Raw genomic sequence first — 19,197 nt, 5'->3', positions numbered from 1 at the left:
GAGCTGCTACATGTCCTTTGCTCTCGACTGGGGAGTGGAAACTGAAATGAGCAGAATATGTATTTGTCATGATAATTATCATTTGCTATATTCATGGACTTTGATGAATGCTATTTAATATTCCCAACCTGCTAAGCACATGGCATGTTTCAATAGAGAAAACAGACTCCCCAAAGGCTCCTGTTGGTCCTGAGCTGTAACTCACTAAGCAGGCATTTGAAGCCCACTGGACTCCACATCTTGCTCTGTCCAGCTCCCTGTGATGTCTTCTCTCTCTCCTTGTCTACCTGGCCAGACATGGAATTTGGTCCTGCCTCCTTTCAGTGGGACTCGTTTTTCTCTAGACTGAAAGCTTTTGATCTGTACGCCTTCTTTGGTGGCTGACATTGTTTTCTGTCTTGAGTCACCAGCTTTGTATTTCAGTCTCTTTAGCAGCCTAGCATGTCTGCAGCCTATGGCTCCAGTCTCTGGCCTCCTCCTACTCCTCATCTGCACTGAGATTAGCCACACTGTTGGCTTCAGTCCTTGCAAGCTTTATCCCTTTGTTTCTGCCTGATGTTCTCTTCCCTCTCCCACCCTTTAACTCTGCATTTAGCTCATCTGCATTCTTTAAGGCTCCTATCAAACGTTACCTTGATCTCTGAATAGCCTGCAGGATGTAAACTTCCCTGTGTATTCTTCTCACCTAATCTTTTAGGGTCCAAGTACTTAGCCTCTTTCTCGGTTTTCCTTCTTTCCTTCTGGGATGTGATGCTCAGTAAATATTTGTTAGAATGCATTGGATCTCTGCTGCTTAAAACCCTTCGATGTGTTACTCTTGATAACTCAGGGCAAACATCTTACTGTCCCTTACAAAGCCCCTCCCCATCCCTTCATGCTGACTTTTCTGAGTTCACTCACCTATTTCTTTTCACTCCCCTCTACTCCAACTACTTAGGCCTCGTTGGTAGCAAGCAAGCTCCTGCCTCTGGACCTTTATGTGAGCTATGCTTTCCTCTAGACCCCGTTCCTCATCTTCCTTTAGGTGTTTCCTTCTTTCTGTCTTGCCCTCTGAGATTGTAAAAGGCTTCCCCTGCCAATCTACCGGAACTATGACACTTTCCTACAAATACTCCCCATCACCCTCTGGGGCTTTACTTACTGTCTCCCTCTCTGCATCAAACTGATGTGTAAAGTTCATTAGGGCATGAAGGTCTTTGGAGAGATGGAGACTTCCTCTCTCTGCTGCCTCCCGCTTCGTTCTTGGGTCCCAGGATGCTGTCTCACAGGGATGTGTGCATTAAGTACCGAATGAAAGGCTGTATCATCCCCTCTGGTATGCTCCCCTGCTCTTCTTGGCCTCTCAAGTCCCAGCAAGCCTCCGCTGAGTCTCTCAGCAAAGAAGGAGAAGACCTAAAGGTAAACGGTAAATACAGCCCCTTGAAAAGTGTGCTGGGCTCCTGCCATGGAACTGTAGATCCCTGGGGACTCTGAGAGGAAACTGACCCCTGAGAAACTTACTGCTGAGCTGTAGCCTTTCATTGATGCTGATGATGAATCTAAGAATTAAACCAAACACTGTCTTCTCCTCCTTCCTGTCTCTCTCCTCTCCCGACTCATGGCTTCTGTCTCAGGCTGAGGAGTCAGCGTCTCAAAGTAGGGCAGTTCTAGCAATCCCTGAGCTGTGAAAGCCTTTGACTTGTCTCCAGTCTTAAGAAAGAAAATCAGAAAGCAACCAGAAAGAATTGGAGAGGTTGAATTGATTTGGGCTTTCCAACTTTATGTACCCAAAGCAAAAGCTGCAGTTTAGGGGTTATGATGATGAATATGGCTCTTGTCTTTCTTTCTTATATATAAATAATACACACACACACACACACACACACACACACACACACACACACACACACACACACACACGGTTCTGCTGTGTAGCCCAGACTTACCTCAAACTTAAGCCCCTCCCTCCCATGCCTTACTGGAGATGGGGTTACATGTGGGAACTACCATTCCCAGAATGTGCAGCTGTACCACAGGTTACAAGATGTGAATGGTGTCTGCCTCTGCGCTGAGTTTGGTGATTCCACCACATTTATCAGGTTTCTGAGGACTGGGCGTGTGCCTGCTTCTGTGTTTAAGAAGCCCCTCTTGAGTACATAGCAGCCCTCTTCCTGAGGAAGCCCAGGACCTGTGCACCATGCAGCACTCTTCTTGGTCTTGTGAGGCCCTTTTCTGAAGCACTCTCTCAGGACCCTGTCTGCTCTTTGTCCACCCTCCCCTCCAGGGGTGGGCACCCGCATATGGGAAGCAGAACTCAACACAATTCATTGAAAATAATGTGAAAATTATGTGTTTCCCCCTGTTCATTAGAGCTTTGGGATGCTAACTTCTCTTTGACCTAAATATGAGTTATATCCTAACTCCATAATATGCATGAAATGTCTCATTTCCATTTTCTAAAGAAATACAGTTTTAAAACAAAGTCAGTAGAATGTGTACTTATTAATTATCCTGATGCTTCTGTCACAGACAGATGTTAGCATAATCTAGACACCTCTTAGGTGCTCCAGTTAGGGACCACATAAAAATTCTGTTATTTCTGAGGCTTAAAAAAAAAAATCTAACTTTCTGGGGAACAAACAAACACAATCAACCTTTTGTTCATCATAAATGACCCTTAAACCAATATGTGCTCAGTCTGGCTTCAGAATTTGCTTCTGCTCAGCACTTAGACTGATCAGTTTTCAGAAATTGTAGGAGAAGAAAATAAATTCTGTCTCCAAATGATGTTTATAATCTCATATCTAAATTAAAACATGTCGATTCCACAGCAATAGTCACTATGGAAATAGAAACATATAGGCCTCGATTCTAAATCAAGAGAGTGTTTAGCTGGATGGTATATATTTTCCATCATGTTTTTAAAAAATCTGTTACAGTGTATGCATTTTCAAAGACTTGGATTTGATAAGCCTTTAAGAAACAGTACATGTGCGGGTCAGAGTAGAGCGAAACATACTTTGTGTGGTTTCAAATGGGCTTGTGACATACTTTCCTATTAATGAAAGCTATGTCGAATTGTTAGAATTACTGTAAGATTTTTTAAAAATGAAACAAAACATCTATGAAATAAGTCCATGGAAGCTTCCATAACAAGGAACTATGCCCAACTACCTCCACTCAGATTCTTCTAAAATTCAAATGTTGTATTAAGAATACTGGCAAGTATAGAATGGATTTCAGAGTTTAAATAGAATTGCCACTCACATCTCAATTTACACGTAATTATCAAGCTTAATTTAGCTTTAGAAACTGCTTAAAAATATATTTGCCAGTCCAAAAAAGTTGTTAGCTTAAAAAAGTCAGGCAATAATAGAAGTAATTTATTCTAATGTTACAGCATGCAAAAGGATTTTAAACTTATTTAGAAGTTTTAGAAGATAGAAAGGGCTTTTTTCCCTATTCAGAAGAATAAATAAAAACGTCTTTATCCTTTCAGACACACCCCAGCAATACTTCCTCAACCAGTATATGCATGCCTACTGTGTGCCAGGCAATGTTCTGAAATCTAATGTCACTCTCCAGATCACAGAAAACAAACATATGCTGTGATCATTTTGCCTTAAAGATCACAAGCTAGGCATATAACTCTTTTACATAAAATATATCATTATTCTCATTTAAAAATGGCAAACTTCCTTTCTTTCAAAGAGCTCAGATGTTTTCAGAGTCAAACACATCATCTTCACATCACCCTTCTGATGATGGAAACTGAGTCAGTCCCACCTTTTCTTTGTCTAGGTATGTTTTCTAAAAATTAGAAATGGAAAGAAGATAAAGTGATACAGCCAGGATGATACATCCTTGCCCACTAATTGTTCATTGATGGTAAAATGAGACGGTCTCATTCTCTTTATGGTAAAAAGCTCTTTTGCCAAATGTAGTCCCCCTCCCCTTCCAGATATGAAATGGAATTCTTGTCTCCCTGCTGATATATCCAACCTCAGAGTCATCTGCTTATATACTCCATTCAGGACCATGTTGTGAAATACATAGATCAGCCCAGTTAGGGGATGTGTCCAGAACTTTAGGCATTTGAAAGCCTTTCTAAGAGTACAGCTTGTCTCATAATTAACCAGAATCTGAAGATCTTTCTTGGTAGCAGCTGACGTCTTCTAGTCATGCCTCCAAATGCAGTGGGGACAATGATGTGTGGACCTGAGATGTGTGATGGTTCCTCTCCTTTCCTTCTAAGGGGGAAACTGAGGCACAGTCATCTACATTTCTTGCTTTTTTCTGTTCAACCCTTTTCAGTGTAGTAACTCCAAGTTTTCAGACATTTGCACATCATATCAAGTCTTGCATGATTTAATGTCAATGATGAGCTGTTTCAGGAGGGGTGTCATACTTATCTGCTGTCAGTGTTACAAATTACTTATAAATGATAGATTGGGAGGTTCACCTGAAATTCTGTCCAGAAAATGTAACACTGAGAGCTCTTAGCTGCAAGCAGCTTGCAAGGGGCTGACAAGCCAACATTAAATGTTGAGGAATATTATTTTAAAGTGTGTTACTTTTGTTTATGTTGCATTTAACTCTGTGAAGCTGTGTTACTGTGCCTGTCTAAAACACCTGATGGTCTACTAAAGATCTGAACGGTCAGTAGCAAGGCAGGAGAAAGGATAGGCGGGCCTGGCAGGCAGAGATAATATATAGAAGGAGAAATCTCGGAGAAAGATAAAGTAGCCAGAGAAGGAAGAGGACTTCAGGGGCCAGCCACCCAGCCACCCAGCTACACAGCCCCGGAGGTCAAAGATAGACGGGATAAGTTAAGTAAAGCTGGCTAGGAACAAGCCAAGCTAAGGCCAGACATTTATAATTAGAAATAAGTCTCTATGTGTGATTTATTTGAGAGCTGGGTGGTGGATCCCTTTCAAAACCAAAACCAAACAACAACAATTGAGTATTTAGCATTTTAATAAACCATGAGCAGGAGATGGGGGGTAGGGGTGTAGGAGAGGGCCTCAAGTCTGATGCTCCTTGGTCTACAGTTTCCTTTGAGGCTAAAGAAAGTGCCTCAGGCCCAGCCTCATCTACAGTGTCAACAATGTCCAGGTGAGCAAAAAGTTTCCATCTCTTTGGGGCTGGAGACCTTTTCCCAGAAGTGATCTTGACTGACTTATTTCACTCCTGCCTTATGATCAGAGTTATGTCACATGTTCATTCTAAAGCCAATCAATGATGATAAGGAGACTAGCGTGATTGGTTTAGGTCAACAGCATATCTGGTTACTAGAAGGGTGGCACCACTCCCTTGAAGGCACAGCAGTTTTTAAAAGATGACACCTGATGGAAATCAAGCTTCATTGAAGAAAAGAGTATGGAGGAGTGACGTAAATGACAGGACACAGCCAAAGGTGTCTGCTGCACACGGTCCAGGGAAGGGACACAAGGGCCTTAGGTTGAGACATCACGAGGGCAGCCAGAGTTGATGGATGTCTTCCCAGAGATTAGCCAAAGAAGGACAGGGACATACAGTCTCAGATGGCAACCTTCAAAGTTTATCTATTCTGGCATTAAAAAAAAAAAACAAAAAACATAGTTTTATTTAATGTTGGAAATTTCCACTTAGTACCAAAATAGAAATTGTCTTAATTTTTTTCATGTATGCAGCCAACTTGCTTTGTAAATTAGCCACTACAAGTAACAACAGAAATTAAGCGCTTAACATTCTTTGTGTCTAAAGTTCAAAACATTATCAGTGGTGAAAATTAATTAGCCAAAGTCATCTATATAAACTTTGTAATTTGTTTTCCTTTAAGTTTGATTTGACATTTAGATTAAACTCAGATTTTGGGGAAAATGTTTTTGATGCTACTTGGCATGCCTTTGAAATACATTATGTGTTGCTGCAGAATTTACACAATCAACATTTAGATGTCACCAGAGAGACATACATCCTTGCACTGTGACAGACATTAGCAGGCACTCCCGAAGTAGCAGCAGCTATTCACATTGAACTTCAAGAGGCAACCGAGGAAATGTCAAGAAGCATTGCATTTTTGGAAGTTGGAAGCACAGGCGACTCAGGCTTTCCATTTGGAAGTTGCATTCAAGTGACCAGCAGCAGGATTCCATATATACAGAGAAGAGATGGAAGCCAGTGGCTTGCTCCATTCGTTACATGCTTAGTGACCACCAGCCCACCTTTGGCACATCCTCATTTAGATCACTCCCTTCTATTATTAGTTTAAAAAAATTGAACTGAATTTTGAACTTTGGTTTTGTGTGTGTGGAAGAGTCTCCTCTATCCTAGGGTGGTTTTCTCCTTGCTGTGGAACCTAATCAAGCACTTTGAACTTCTTTTCTTCCCAGCCCCACCCTCTCAGTGCCAGGATTACACGCACGTGCCACCACATAGGTAGGTTTATGCTGTTCTGCAGACTGAACAGCATGCATAATAGGCAAGCATGCTACTTACTGAGCGGTGTTCCCCAGCTCTTAATGTTTTTATTGTGAAAAAAACCCAAACACACAGAACAGTAGAGAAAACAGCACACCTAGCATCTGTAATTTGGAAAGCCAAAGTGCTACCAAATCTGAAGCCTCTCTGGGCGCTTACAGGATGTCACTGTGGACAGTTCTATACCTACTCTTACAAGATGGTACATGGTCACATAGACACACCTGCACACTTAGCAGGTATATGAGAGGCAGAGATACATTTTCTTATTTAGATATGGGTGCATAATGGGTAAACTATTTATATGTAAATATTGTAAAATAAAAACAAGGCTGGAGCCCTGGTCATCTGAGGCATTTCTTGTGCAGGTTTCCAGCCTGAGTCTTGAACCCTTGCCTGCCCACCCCCAGAAACAGTAGTAAGGTCCTGACTGACTGCCTTGGCTCTGACTTTTCACCGAAACAGCAGCTGTTCATTGAAATATCATAAAGCAAGTTCAAGATATTCCTTGATTTTGCCCCAGCATGCTGCTTCTGTGTCTTTCAGTTTTGCGATGACTTCTCCACTCATGTGGAGCACTGCATGTGGCTGCCTTTGAAATTCAGTTTTCACTTCAAATTATAGAATTTGAATTATGTCTTTTAAAAGCTATAGGCTTTTTCTTTAAATACAATTACAACATAATTTAGTATCATCACTTACAAAACCAGTAAGCTTGTAAGGTTATGTGATAGTAAATCCATATATTCCAACTCCCCTACTTAATTAAAAACAATCACCTTTCTATAATTTTTTTCTTTGAAACAAAATTTGTTTTATGTGTCTTTACATCTCCCTTTGGTATGTGATGTGAGTGTTGTGGTTTTGTGTGTGTGTGTGTGTGTGTGTGTGTGTATGTGTGTGTGTGTGTACATGCCCATGTGATACATACCAGAGCAGGACATTGAATGTCTTCCTTTATGACTCTCTACCTCATTGCCTTGAGACAGGGTTTCTTGAACCAGAAGCTCAGGGTCAGCTAAGCTGGCTGGCAGCACATCCTCAGGATCCGCCTGTCTCCACCCCACATGCTGGTGTTACAGGCTTGTGCGGCTGTGCAGCTGTGTGGATTTGACATGGAGCTGAGGAACTGAAGGCGGACCCTCATGCTTTGCAGTGCAGAAGCTCCTTGTCATTGAGCTATCTCCCCAGCTCTCCACAGTGTGATATGTCTTTATTTTGGTGCTGAGAAGTGAACTCAGGTCTTTGTACTCAAGCATTCTATCACTGTATTACAGCCTCAGCCCTGAAATTCATTCAAATGTTTTGAGTTGGCATACATAATGAGTTTCATTATGACCTTTTCATTCATGTACAGCATTGTACTCTTTTCATATTGACTTCTCCCCTTGAAGTACATTTTTAAATAAAAAAAAATGTATTATTATATATATGTGTGTATACATGCTGTGTGTGTTATTGCAGGCATGTGTGTGCCACAGTGTGTATGTGGAGGGCATAGGATGACATCGTGGCACCAGTTATCTTCTTTTGCATTTATGTGGTGTGTGTGTGTGTGTGTGTGTGTGTGTCCTAGGTTGTCAGTCTGCATCGCAAGCTCTTTACCCAGGGGGCCATGTCACCTGCCCCACACTCGGGTCTTATGTGAGTTGTGGTCAAACACACATCGAAAGGTCATGACCAAGGAGACTCACGAGTGTGGCTTAGGCAGTAAGGAGCTGACTTTACTAGTCAGGAGTTTCTTGTTTTCAATTTGCTTTTTTATTTATTCTTTGTGTCTTTCACATCATGCCTCCAGATCCCACCCATCTCCCTCTCCACCCCAAAATAAAAATAAAATTTAAGAGAAAAAGAGAAAAAAAGAAAAGAAAAAGGAAGAAGGAATAAATATGGCCATGGAAGCTGCTGTGTGACCCAGTAAGTTACGCAGTAAACCCCTTTATCTATACATTTTTACATGCAGGCATTTATCAAAAAGAATCATTGGTCTGATCTGAGGCCGCTGGTCTCTGCTGCACCATCGACACTGGGCCTTCACTGGGGCTCTTCCTGGACGTCTCCTTGCTGCCCTGTGTTGTAGAGATCATGCAGCCCTGATTCCACAGGACTGACCCCTACACACACACACACACACACACACACACACACACACACACACACACGCACACACGCACGTGTGCTCCAGCAGATCACAGATAGGTTGGATGTTGGGGTGGGCCAACACATAACCCTGGTTTTGGGCCTGGGTACATGCAGGGTTGGTCAGTCCATCAGCTCTCCCCTGTCTTCAGTCAGGAGTTTCTATACATGAAAAAAAAAAAAAAAAAAAAAAAAAAAAAAAAAGAAACAGTAACATCAAACCTTTGCTGGAGAGTTCGCTTCAGCCGTTATGAGCACACATTGCTCCTAAGACAGCGGTTTTCAACCTTCTGAATGCTGCGACCCTTTAACACAGCTCCTCATGTTGTGGTGATCCCCAACCATAAAATTATTTTGTTGCTACTCAATAATTGTAGTTTTGCTACTTTTATGAGTCATAACATAAATGTTTTCTGATTGTCTTAGGCAAACCCTGTGGGTCACGACCCCTGTGAGTCACCACCCACAGGTTGAGAACAACTGTCCTAAGAGGATTCAAATTTAGTTTCTAATACCCACATGGAATCTCATAACAGCCTGTAACTCCAGCTCAAGGGAATCCAGCACCCATTTCTGTCCTTCCAGAGACCATAACATGAGACACGAATTCACACACACACACACACACACACACACACACACACACACACACCACATTCACATACACATACACACCACATTCACACACACACACACCACATTCACATACATACACACTACATTCACACACACACCACATTCACATACATACATACACACTACATTCACACACATACACACACACCACATACACACTACATTCACACACACACCACATTCACATACATACATACACACTACATTCACACACACATACCACATTCACATACATACACACTATATTCACTCACATACACACACACCACATACACACTACATTCACACACACCCCACATGCACACACACACACACACACACACACACACACAAACACACACACCACATTCACATAGGCGAAAAACCTAGAAGTCGTGCTGGAGAAACGGTTTGGTGGTTAAGAGCAATTTCTGCTCTCGCAGACAACCTGGGTTCTGTTCCTAGCACTCATAGGGGCCGCTTTTTGTACACTGTGAAAACTTGTCAGTCAGATTGGTTTAAAGAAAGCTAAATGTCCAATAGCTAGGCAGGATTTTCGGGGCAGAGATGCAGGGAGTCGCCAGGCAGATGGAGAGGAAGCAGGATGGGAGCACAGAGTAAAGGTGACCATGCCAGTTAGAAGAACGTAGATTAAAAGATATGAGTGAATTTAAGGTGTAAGAACTAGTTAGGAGCAAGCTTAAGCCATTGGCCGAACTTTCATAATTAATAAGAAGTCTCCATGTGGTTATTTAGGAGCTAGCTGCTAGGACAGAAAAAAAAAAAAAAAAAAAAAAAAGCCCTATAAATGGCGCCCAACATCTGGCCACATATATCTACACAAGACATGAGAAAGCTTTAAAAAAGAGTCTAAACACACAAAGACAGAGTCACACACTGCTTCCTGCTCTTGTGTCTCTCACGTAGCCGTGGTTCAGAGACACACCGGCAGCTGCCTGTGTGCTTGAGTGGCCAATGTGCCATGGACTAAGCCACAGGGTGGTTGAAGGTTTTGCTCCTGCAGACAGAAAAGCTTACAGACACACAGTAAAGCAGGTTCAGATGGAAACAAACAAACAAACAAAAACAACCCACTAAATGGGTAACAGTGTGTTTGACAATGTGTGTGGCCTTAAGGAAAAGATAAATAGTTTACAAACAACAAGGTAAAGAGAGAATAAAGTAATTTAAAAAATAAGCCACGTAAGGATGGAAAATACATAGGGAGTCTAGATCCTATATGGTGTCTAGTTAACTTTGAATTTTTTAAATGTGAATATACAAAAAACAATAGCTGCTGAGAAACATTAGATTGTAGAATCTGCTAAATTAAGCAAACCTATATATTTTTAAAATGTCTTAACTTCAAAATTGAAGTTGGAGAATATGTTGTGTTGGGGGAAAGGTTATGCTTTTGTTTTCACAGGAAATGAAAGGCTGTGGATTCCTTCCAGATTAATAGAGATAAGATTTGGCCAGGGGTGACCTCCTGAGTATCTTGGTTACAGACATGGGGGAGGAAGCCAAAAAAGACTACAGGACAGGTAATATGTAAGCTGATCCTTTGACACAGAAATAGCGCTGAGACTGGATGAGACATGATCAATTTTGTTGGCTACAGAGTCCCCATGACTCCTTATTACATGCCATCCTTTCATATGGCATGGATTGAGATTTCTATTGCAATTTGATTATGGAGTCCAAAAAGACTTATAAAGTTGACAAATGGCTTTTACCTGCTCAAATGTAAAATAAAAAATCATCTTTAACTGAGTTGTGCACATTGCCCATTCCATACTTGTGTTGATGTAGATATGTGTGTTACCTTTGGAAGTGTATGTGTTTTCAGAGCAAGGAGACCAAACACCAATGAAAATGGGTGACCCAGGTGATCCAGCAGCTCAGAGTGCCTCTGTTGCAGTTTCCTCAGAGCTCTGCATCCAGAACAGCTTCAAGGCCAATGGTTGAGATGGTCCAGCCTCACAGACTACTCCAGCCAGGACTTTAGGTAAGTCTTGCACTTCCTCATTGCACAGAAACTGGACAACAAATAATACAACTAACTCTCCCAGGACGCGACCATTATCCCAATTTTCTCAGGGACCCCTAAAGATGCCAGCACCCACAGAAAACAGCAAGCAGTCTAGAGAACACAATGCCCACATCCCCAAGAGGTGGGATGAATGCCTTTTGGTCATTCGATAGGTTATAGACATTTGTAATCATTTAGGAGGGTTGGATACAAGTTGTTATTGGTCATGGTCAGTAAAAAAGCTAAAAAAGGGGGTTAGATTCAAGGATCTCTTTCTGAAGGATAAAAAGGGGATATAGTATAAAAATGATGAGATAAAGGGGTAGATTGTTGGGTCTACTTTTGAACAACCACTAGTTTCAGATATTTTACATTGGTATGGATTTTTGTATATTGATACAAATTTAAGGTTATTTTTGTTATACTGTATATGTTTCTATTCTTGTTTAAGGTATTGTACCTATGCAGCTAATTTAAAAAGGTTATGTAAAGTTTTAGTGTTTGAAAGCTATTTAGGATAATAAATACAGGTTAATAGTCTATCAAACTTATAGCCATGTTAGGTATGTTTTCAAGGTCATACAGAGATATATTTTACATAGATAGGTAATCTTCAAACACTTCAAAGATCTACAGAATATGGCATTTAAAATGTTTTTAATAACATAAGGCTTTTCACACAGTGAGACATGTATGCTACTGGCAGTACCAATTCACTTCAAAAAAGGATGATGGGCATCAAAGAACCTCCGTATGGAGTTTTCTTTCTTTATGGCAAAAACTAGCCATTTGGGCAAGAAACCACCCTTGTCTCAACTGCTGATAGTATGCTGTCCAAACCAGACCAGCAAGACACAAAGAAAAGTTACTGCCGAACTTTGCTAAGACAGGGTAGAACAGTCCTTCAAAAATTCCTGCTTCACAGAAAAGTCTGTCAGATATTCTAGGCCTGTAGGCCAAAGATGGATGTTCCAACATTGCAGAGGAAACTTGGGTGACTGTCCAGGCAGCCAGATGTTTCTGTCATTTTTTTTTTTTTTTTCAGTTTTGGAAGTTGCTTGCTCTGCCCTTCCTGTTAACTAAGGCAATATTATATCCTTCTGGGGTCTTTGATGAAGTTGAAGATTAGATAGTCATAGTTACAGTTTTCCTTAGTTAAGATATAAGGTAAAGTAGGTACAGAGCTCTGTACTCATCAAGATAAAATAAATAATTGAGTATTTTCTCTAAATATGCCAAATACAAATGGACTGGGCATTATAAATGTAATTTTTACCTGCTAATTGCTCTTATTGTTTATAGTTTTATCATGTTAGAGTTAAGATCTTTCCCTTATTGTGGAATAATCTTTTTGTACACTGTGAAGAGTTGTCACTTGGATTGATTTCATAAAAAGCTGAACAGCCAATAGCTAGGTAGGATTTTGGGGACAGAGAGGATGCTGGGAAGAAGAAGGGCAGAGATGCAGGGAGTCGCCAGGCAGATGGAGAGGAAGCAGGATGGGAGCACAGAGTAAAGGTGACCATGCCAGTTAGAAGAACGTAGATTAAAAGATATGAGTGAATTTAAGGTATGAGAACTAGTTAGGAGCAAGCCTAAGCTATTGGATGAGCTTTAATAATTAATAAATAAGAAGTCTTTGTGTGGTTATTTGGGAGCTAGCAGGATGGGACAAAGAAATCCACCTACAGAGACTCCTGCCAGAGAGGTGGGTAGGCTGACTACAGATCTGCTCCTCTTCCTCTGTTCCTCCAGATACAATCCTCCAGTCTCACCCCACATCTGCAACAAACAACAGAACACCTGCTGCAACCTTCCCTTTTCCCTGCCCCCCATTTTCTGTGAATCCCACAGATCTTCCCTCCTAACATCCCTCCCCCAACTTGTTGCTTTATCCCAGCCCGAATCTCAGCAGGGCCCTGCTAACCCACAAGCCACTCCTGACAGGGGAGGAAGAGACTGACTGCAGACTTTCACCCCCCTTTCTGCTTCTCCAGATCCAATACCCCTAGCAAAACACCTGCTGTAGTCTCTCTTTCCTCACTGACCCCATCCCCAATTGATCAGAGTGATCATCTCCTCCAACCTTCCTTCCTCCAACACATGCCTTTATCCAAGCCTCTGACACCAGCAGACATTCCCTGGGAACACACCAGCTAAGCAGGCCAGAGAAACAGATGCCTAGATGCCAATGTAAAAACATAATAACAACCAGGACAAAATGTTACCACATTTAGCCTAGCAACCCTATACCACAGCAGGCCCTGAATATTCCAACATAGCCAAAGCATAGGAAAAAGACCTTAAAACAGCCTGTGTAAAAAAATGATAGAGGTCCTTAAAGAGGAAATGAATAAATTCCCTTAAGAAATCCAGAAAAACACATACAAACAGTGGAAGGAAATGAATGAAACTGCTCAAGACCTGAAAACAGAAATAGAATCAATAAAGAAAACCCAAACTGAGGGAATTCTGGAAATGAAAAATTTAGGAATTCAAACATATGCAAGCTACACCAACAGAATACAAGAGATGGAAGAGAATCTCAGGCATTGAAGATACAATAGAAGAAATGGATACATTGACCAAAGAAAATATTAAGTCTAAAAACTCCTACCATAAAACATCCAGGAAATCTGGGACACTATGAAAAGGCCAATTCTAAGAATAATAGGAACAGAGGAAGGAGAAGAAAACCAGATCAAAGGCCCAGAAAATGTTTTCAATAAAATGATAGAAGAAAATTTTCCTCACCTGAAGAAGGAGATGCCTTTAAAGGTATAAGAAGTATACAGAACATCAGATATATTGGACGAGGAAAAAATGTTCCCTTAGCACATATAGTCAAAACGCTAAACGTGCAAAACAAAGAAAGAATATTAAAAGCTGCAAGGGAAAAAGAGAAAGTAACATATAAAGGCAGACCCATTAGAATAACACTGGACTTCTCAATGGAGACTCTAAAACTCAGAAGGGCCTAGACAGATATGCTGCACACTTGAAGTGATCACAGATGTCAGCACAGACTATTATACCCAGCAAAACTTTCAGTCACCAAAGATTTAGGAAAATAAGACATTCCAAAATAAAACCAAGTTTAAACAATATTTATCTATAAATCTAGCCCTAAAGAAAGTACTAGAAGGAAAACTCCAACTGAAAGAGGTTAACTACAATTATGAAAACAAAGAAAATAATCTCATACCAGAAAAATCAACAGAAGGGAAGCACACACACACCACCACTACCACCACCACCACTGTCAACATCAACAAAATAACAGGAATCAATAATCATTGGTCATTGATATCTCTCAACATCACTGGTCTTTTTGTTTGTTTTGTTTTGTTTTTGTTTTTTGTTTTTGTTTTTGTTTTTCTGGAGCTGAGGACCTTATCAGGGCCCTGAGCTAATTCCCAACCCCAACATCAATGGTCTTAATTCCCCAATAAAAAGACAGAGACTAACAGAATGGATGCAAAAACAGGATTCATCCTTCTGCTGTATCCAATAAACACACCTCAACATCAAGGACAGCCATCATCTCAGGGTAAAGGGTTGGAAAAAGATGTTCCAAACAGATAGACCTAAGTGGCAAGCTGGCATAGCCATTTTAATATCTAACAAAGTAAACTTCAAACCAAAAGTAATCAGAAGAGATAGGGAAGGATACTACATACTCATCAAAGGAAAAATCCACCAAGAGGACATTCCAATTCTTAACATCTATGTCCCAAACACAAGGACAACCAACTCATAAAAGAAGCATGACTATAGCTTGTAGGCCAAAGTTTCTGTCTGTCTTGCCAGCAGCTTCCAAATAAACACAGTGAGGCTCATATTAATTATAAATTCTTGGATGATAGCTCAGGTTTATTACTAACTAGCTCTTACAACCTAAATTAACCAATTTCTATTATTCTATGTGCTGCCTTGAGGCTCGTGGCATTTACCTCTCTGGCATTTTTTGTTACTTTCTGTCTGTCTGGTGACTCCTCTCACTCTGCCCTCCTTCTCCCCAGAGTCTTCTGTGTCTGGCTGTTCCTCCTATATTTCCTGTCTATCTACTGCCCAGTCAGTTTTTTATTAAACCAATCTGAGTGACAAATCTTCACAGTGTACAAAAGGATTATTCCACAGCAATAGCTTAAATCATATTTTGATCCTAACACACCAATAATGGGAGACTTCAATACCCGACTCTCATCAATAGACAGGTCATCTAGACAAAACACTAAACAGAGAAATGCTGGAGCTAACAGACATTATGAAATAAATGGACCTAACAGATATCTGCACAGCATTTCACCCAAACACAAAAGAATATACCTTCTTCTCTGTAGATTATGGAACTTTCTCTAACATTGATGACATACCCAGTCTCAACAGATACAAGAAAATTGAAATAACTCCCTGTATCCTATCAGAACTTCACAGATTAAAGCTGGATATCAACTACAGAAACAAAAGAAAGCAAAGCCTGCAAACTCCTGGAAACCGAACAACTCACTACTGAATGAAAAATAGATCAAGACAGAAAATAAGAAAGAAATTAAAGAATTTCTAGAGTTGAATGAAAATAAATACACAACAGACCCAAACTTACAGGACACAATGAAGGTGGTTCTTAGAGGCAATTCCTACATAAAAAAAATGAAAACAAACAAAAACTGGAGAGACCTCATTCTAGCAACTTAACAACACACCTGAAAGCTCTAGAACAAAAAGAAGAAATCACACCCCAAAAGAAAAAGTGGCAAGAAATAAACTCAGAGCTGAAATCAATAAAATAGAAACAAAGAAAACAGTACAAAGAATCAATAAAACAAAGAGTTTTTCTTTGAGAAAAATCAATAAGATTGACAAACCATTATCCAAGTTAACTATAAAGCATAGTAAGAATATCCAAATATCCAAAATCAGAAATGAAAAGGGGAGACAAGCAGAAATCAAGGAAATACAGAGAATCATAAGGACATACTTTAGAAACCTGTACTCCACCAAATTTGAAAATCTAAAAGAAATGGATAATTTTGTTGATAAGTACCACTTATTACAGTTAAGTCAAGATCAGATAAACAATTTAAATATACCTATAACCCCTAAGGAAATAGAAGCAGTCATTTAAAATCTCCCAAACAACAACAAGAGCAAAAAAATCCCAGGGCCAGATGGTTTGAACAAAAAATTCTACCAGACTTACAAAGAGTTAATGCCAGTACTCCTCAAATTATAATACTCCACAAAATAGAAACAGAAGGAACATTTCCCAGTTCATTTTGTGAGGCCATATTCACCCTGATACCCAAACCACATAAAAACCAAGCAAATAAAAAGAATTACAGACCGACCAATTTCCCTTATGAACATAAATGCAAAAATATTCAATAAAATACTTGCAAAGCAAATCCAAGAACCCATCAAAAAGGACACCCACCATGATCAAGTAAGCTTTATCCCAGAAATGCAGGGATGGTTCAACATATGAAAATCTGTCAATGTAATCCATCATATAAACAAACTGAAAGACAAAAACACAATCACCTCATTAGATGCTGAAAAAGCCTTTGACAAAATCCAACAACCCTTCACGATAAAAGTACTGGAGAGATTAAGGATTCCAAGGACTTACCTAAACATAATAAGGGCAGTTTACAGCAAGCTGAGAGCCAATATCAAATTAAATGGAGAGAAACTAAATGCAATTCCACTAAAATCAGGAACAAGAAAAGGTTATTCACTCTCTCCATATTTATTCAACTTAGAACTTGAAGCCTTCGAGCAGTAAGGCAACTGAAGGAGATCAAGAAATACAAACTAGAAAGGAATAAATTAAAGTATCTCTATTTGCAGATATGATACTACACATAAGTGAGCATAAAAATTCCACATGGGAACTCCTACAGCTGATAAACACATTCAACAAAGTAGCTGGATACAAGGTTAACTCACAAATATCCATAGCTTTCCTATACACAAATGACAAATGGACTGAGAAAGATATCAGGAAAATGACACCCTTGACAATAGCCTCAATTAATATAAAATATCTTAGGATAACTCCTATCAAGAAAGTGAAAAATCTCTATGATAAAAACTTTAGACATTGAAGAGAGAAATGGAAGAAGATATCAGAAAATGGAAAGATCTCCCATGCTCATGGACCCATAAGATTAATATAGTAAAAATGGCTATCCTACCAAAGGCAATATATAACTTCAATGCATTCCTCATCAAAATTCCAACACAATTCTTCATAGATCTTTAAAAGACAATTTTCAGTTTCATATGAAAACACAAAAACCTCAGGAAAGCTTAAACAATTCAGAATAATAAAAGAACTACTGGAAGTATCACTGTCTCTGATTTCAAACTGTACTTCAGAGCTTTAGTAATAAAAACAGCATGGTATTGGCACAACAATGGACACATTGCTCAATGAAATAAACTGAAGACCCAGGCATAAATCCACACATCTGTGGACACCTGATTTTTGAAAAAGCCAGAAATACACACTGGAAAAAGGACAGCATCTCCAACAAATTATGCTAGTCAAATTGGATGACTACATATAGAAGAATGCAAATAGATCCATACTTATTACCCTGCACAAAACTCAAGTCCAGCCGGGGCAGTGGTGGTGCACGCCTTTAATCCCAGCACTCGGGAGGCAGAGGCAGGCAGATCTCTGTGAGTTCGAGGCCGGCCTGGTCTACCAAGTGAGTTCCAGGAAAGGCGCAAAGCTACACAAAGAAACCCTGTCTCAAAAAAAAAAAAAAAAAAAAAAAAAAAAAAAAAAAAAAAAAAAAAAAAAAAAAAAAAAACCTCAAGTCCAAATGGATCAAAGCCCTCAATGTAAAATCAGACACACTGAACCTAATAGAAGAGAAAGTGGGGGATAGCCTTGAACACATTGGTACAGAAGACTTTTGGAAGAGAATACTGTTAGTGGAAGCACTGAGGTCTACAATTAATAAAGGGGACTTCATGAAACTGAAAAGCTTTTGTAAGGCAAAGGACACCATCATTCAGTCAAAGTGGTAGTCTACAGAATGGGAAAATATTTTTACCAACTCTACATCTGATAGAGGACTAATATCCAAAATATATAAAGAATTCAAGAAACTAGGTATCAAAAAACAAATAATCCATTCAAAAATGGGGCACAGATCTAAACAGAATTCTCAATAGAGGAAACTCAAAAGACTGAGAAACACTTAAAGAAATGTTCAGATATAGAGGAAGGGACTAGGAGGGAAACATGGGTTTCCCTCAAAGAGGGAACTAGAATAGATTTTCTGGGTGGACTGGAGGCAGGGGAGGGGAGAGCTGGCTGATGCGGGGGAGTATGGGGAGAGATAGTTCGAACTGAGGGGCATTTGAGGGGCAGTGTGGAAATCCAGTGTAGTGGAGACTTCCTAAAATATATGAAGGTGATCCTAATTAAGTCTCCAAATAATGGGCGAGACAGTACTGACTGACCATCTCTTGTCACAAAAAGAAGTGTCCAGTACCGGGACTGAGTTATATCCAATTGAGTTGTTGGCCAAAGGGGTCCCTTGGAGATTTCTAAACAATCCAGGCTGTTACCAAGTCAAAACTTTGCTCTCCACAAAGTGACTGCAAACACCCATTGCTGAAGACAACACCCACACAACTCATTGAACATGGAGAAGTTGAGCTGTTGCCCACATAGAACCTTCACCCCTACATTCCAGTGTTTTTGTATGGGAAGGTGCTCTGCAGGCTACTGAAAAAGAAATGTAAACACCAACCCAGACACAAACCATTTGATCTACAATGCTGTCCTGTCTGCAAAAGCTGCTAGGGTAACGGTGGCCCAAAGCTTGTGGGAGTGACCAGCCCATCTCTGTCTGACTTAAGGACCGCTCCACAAGAGAGCCAGAGACTAGATAGCCCAGAGACTGGGGCAAAACCAAACACTACTAGTCTAAAAAGAAAAAAAGAGC

Source organism: Peromyscus leucopus, chromosome 9 (assembly GCF_004664715.2).
Source record: "Peromyscus leucopus breed LL Stock chromosome 9, UCI_PerLeu_2.1, whole genome shotgun sequence".
NCBI classification, from domain to species: Eukaryota; Metazoa; Chordata; class Mammalia; order Rodentia; family Cricetidae; genus Peromyscus; species Peromyscus leucopus.
The sequence above is the reverse complement of the archived record's forward strand: the minus strand, read 5'-3'. Positions refer to the sequence as shown.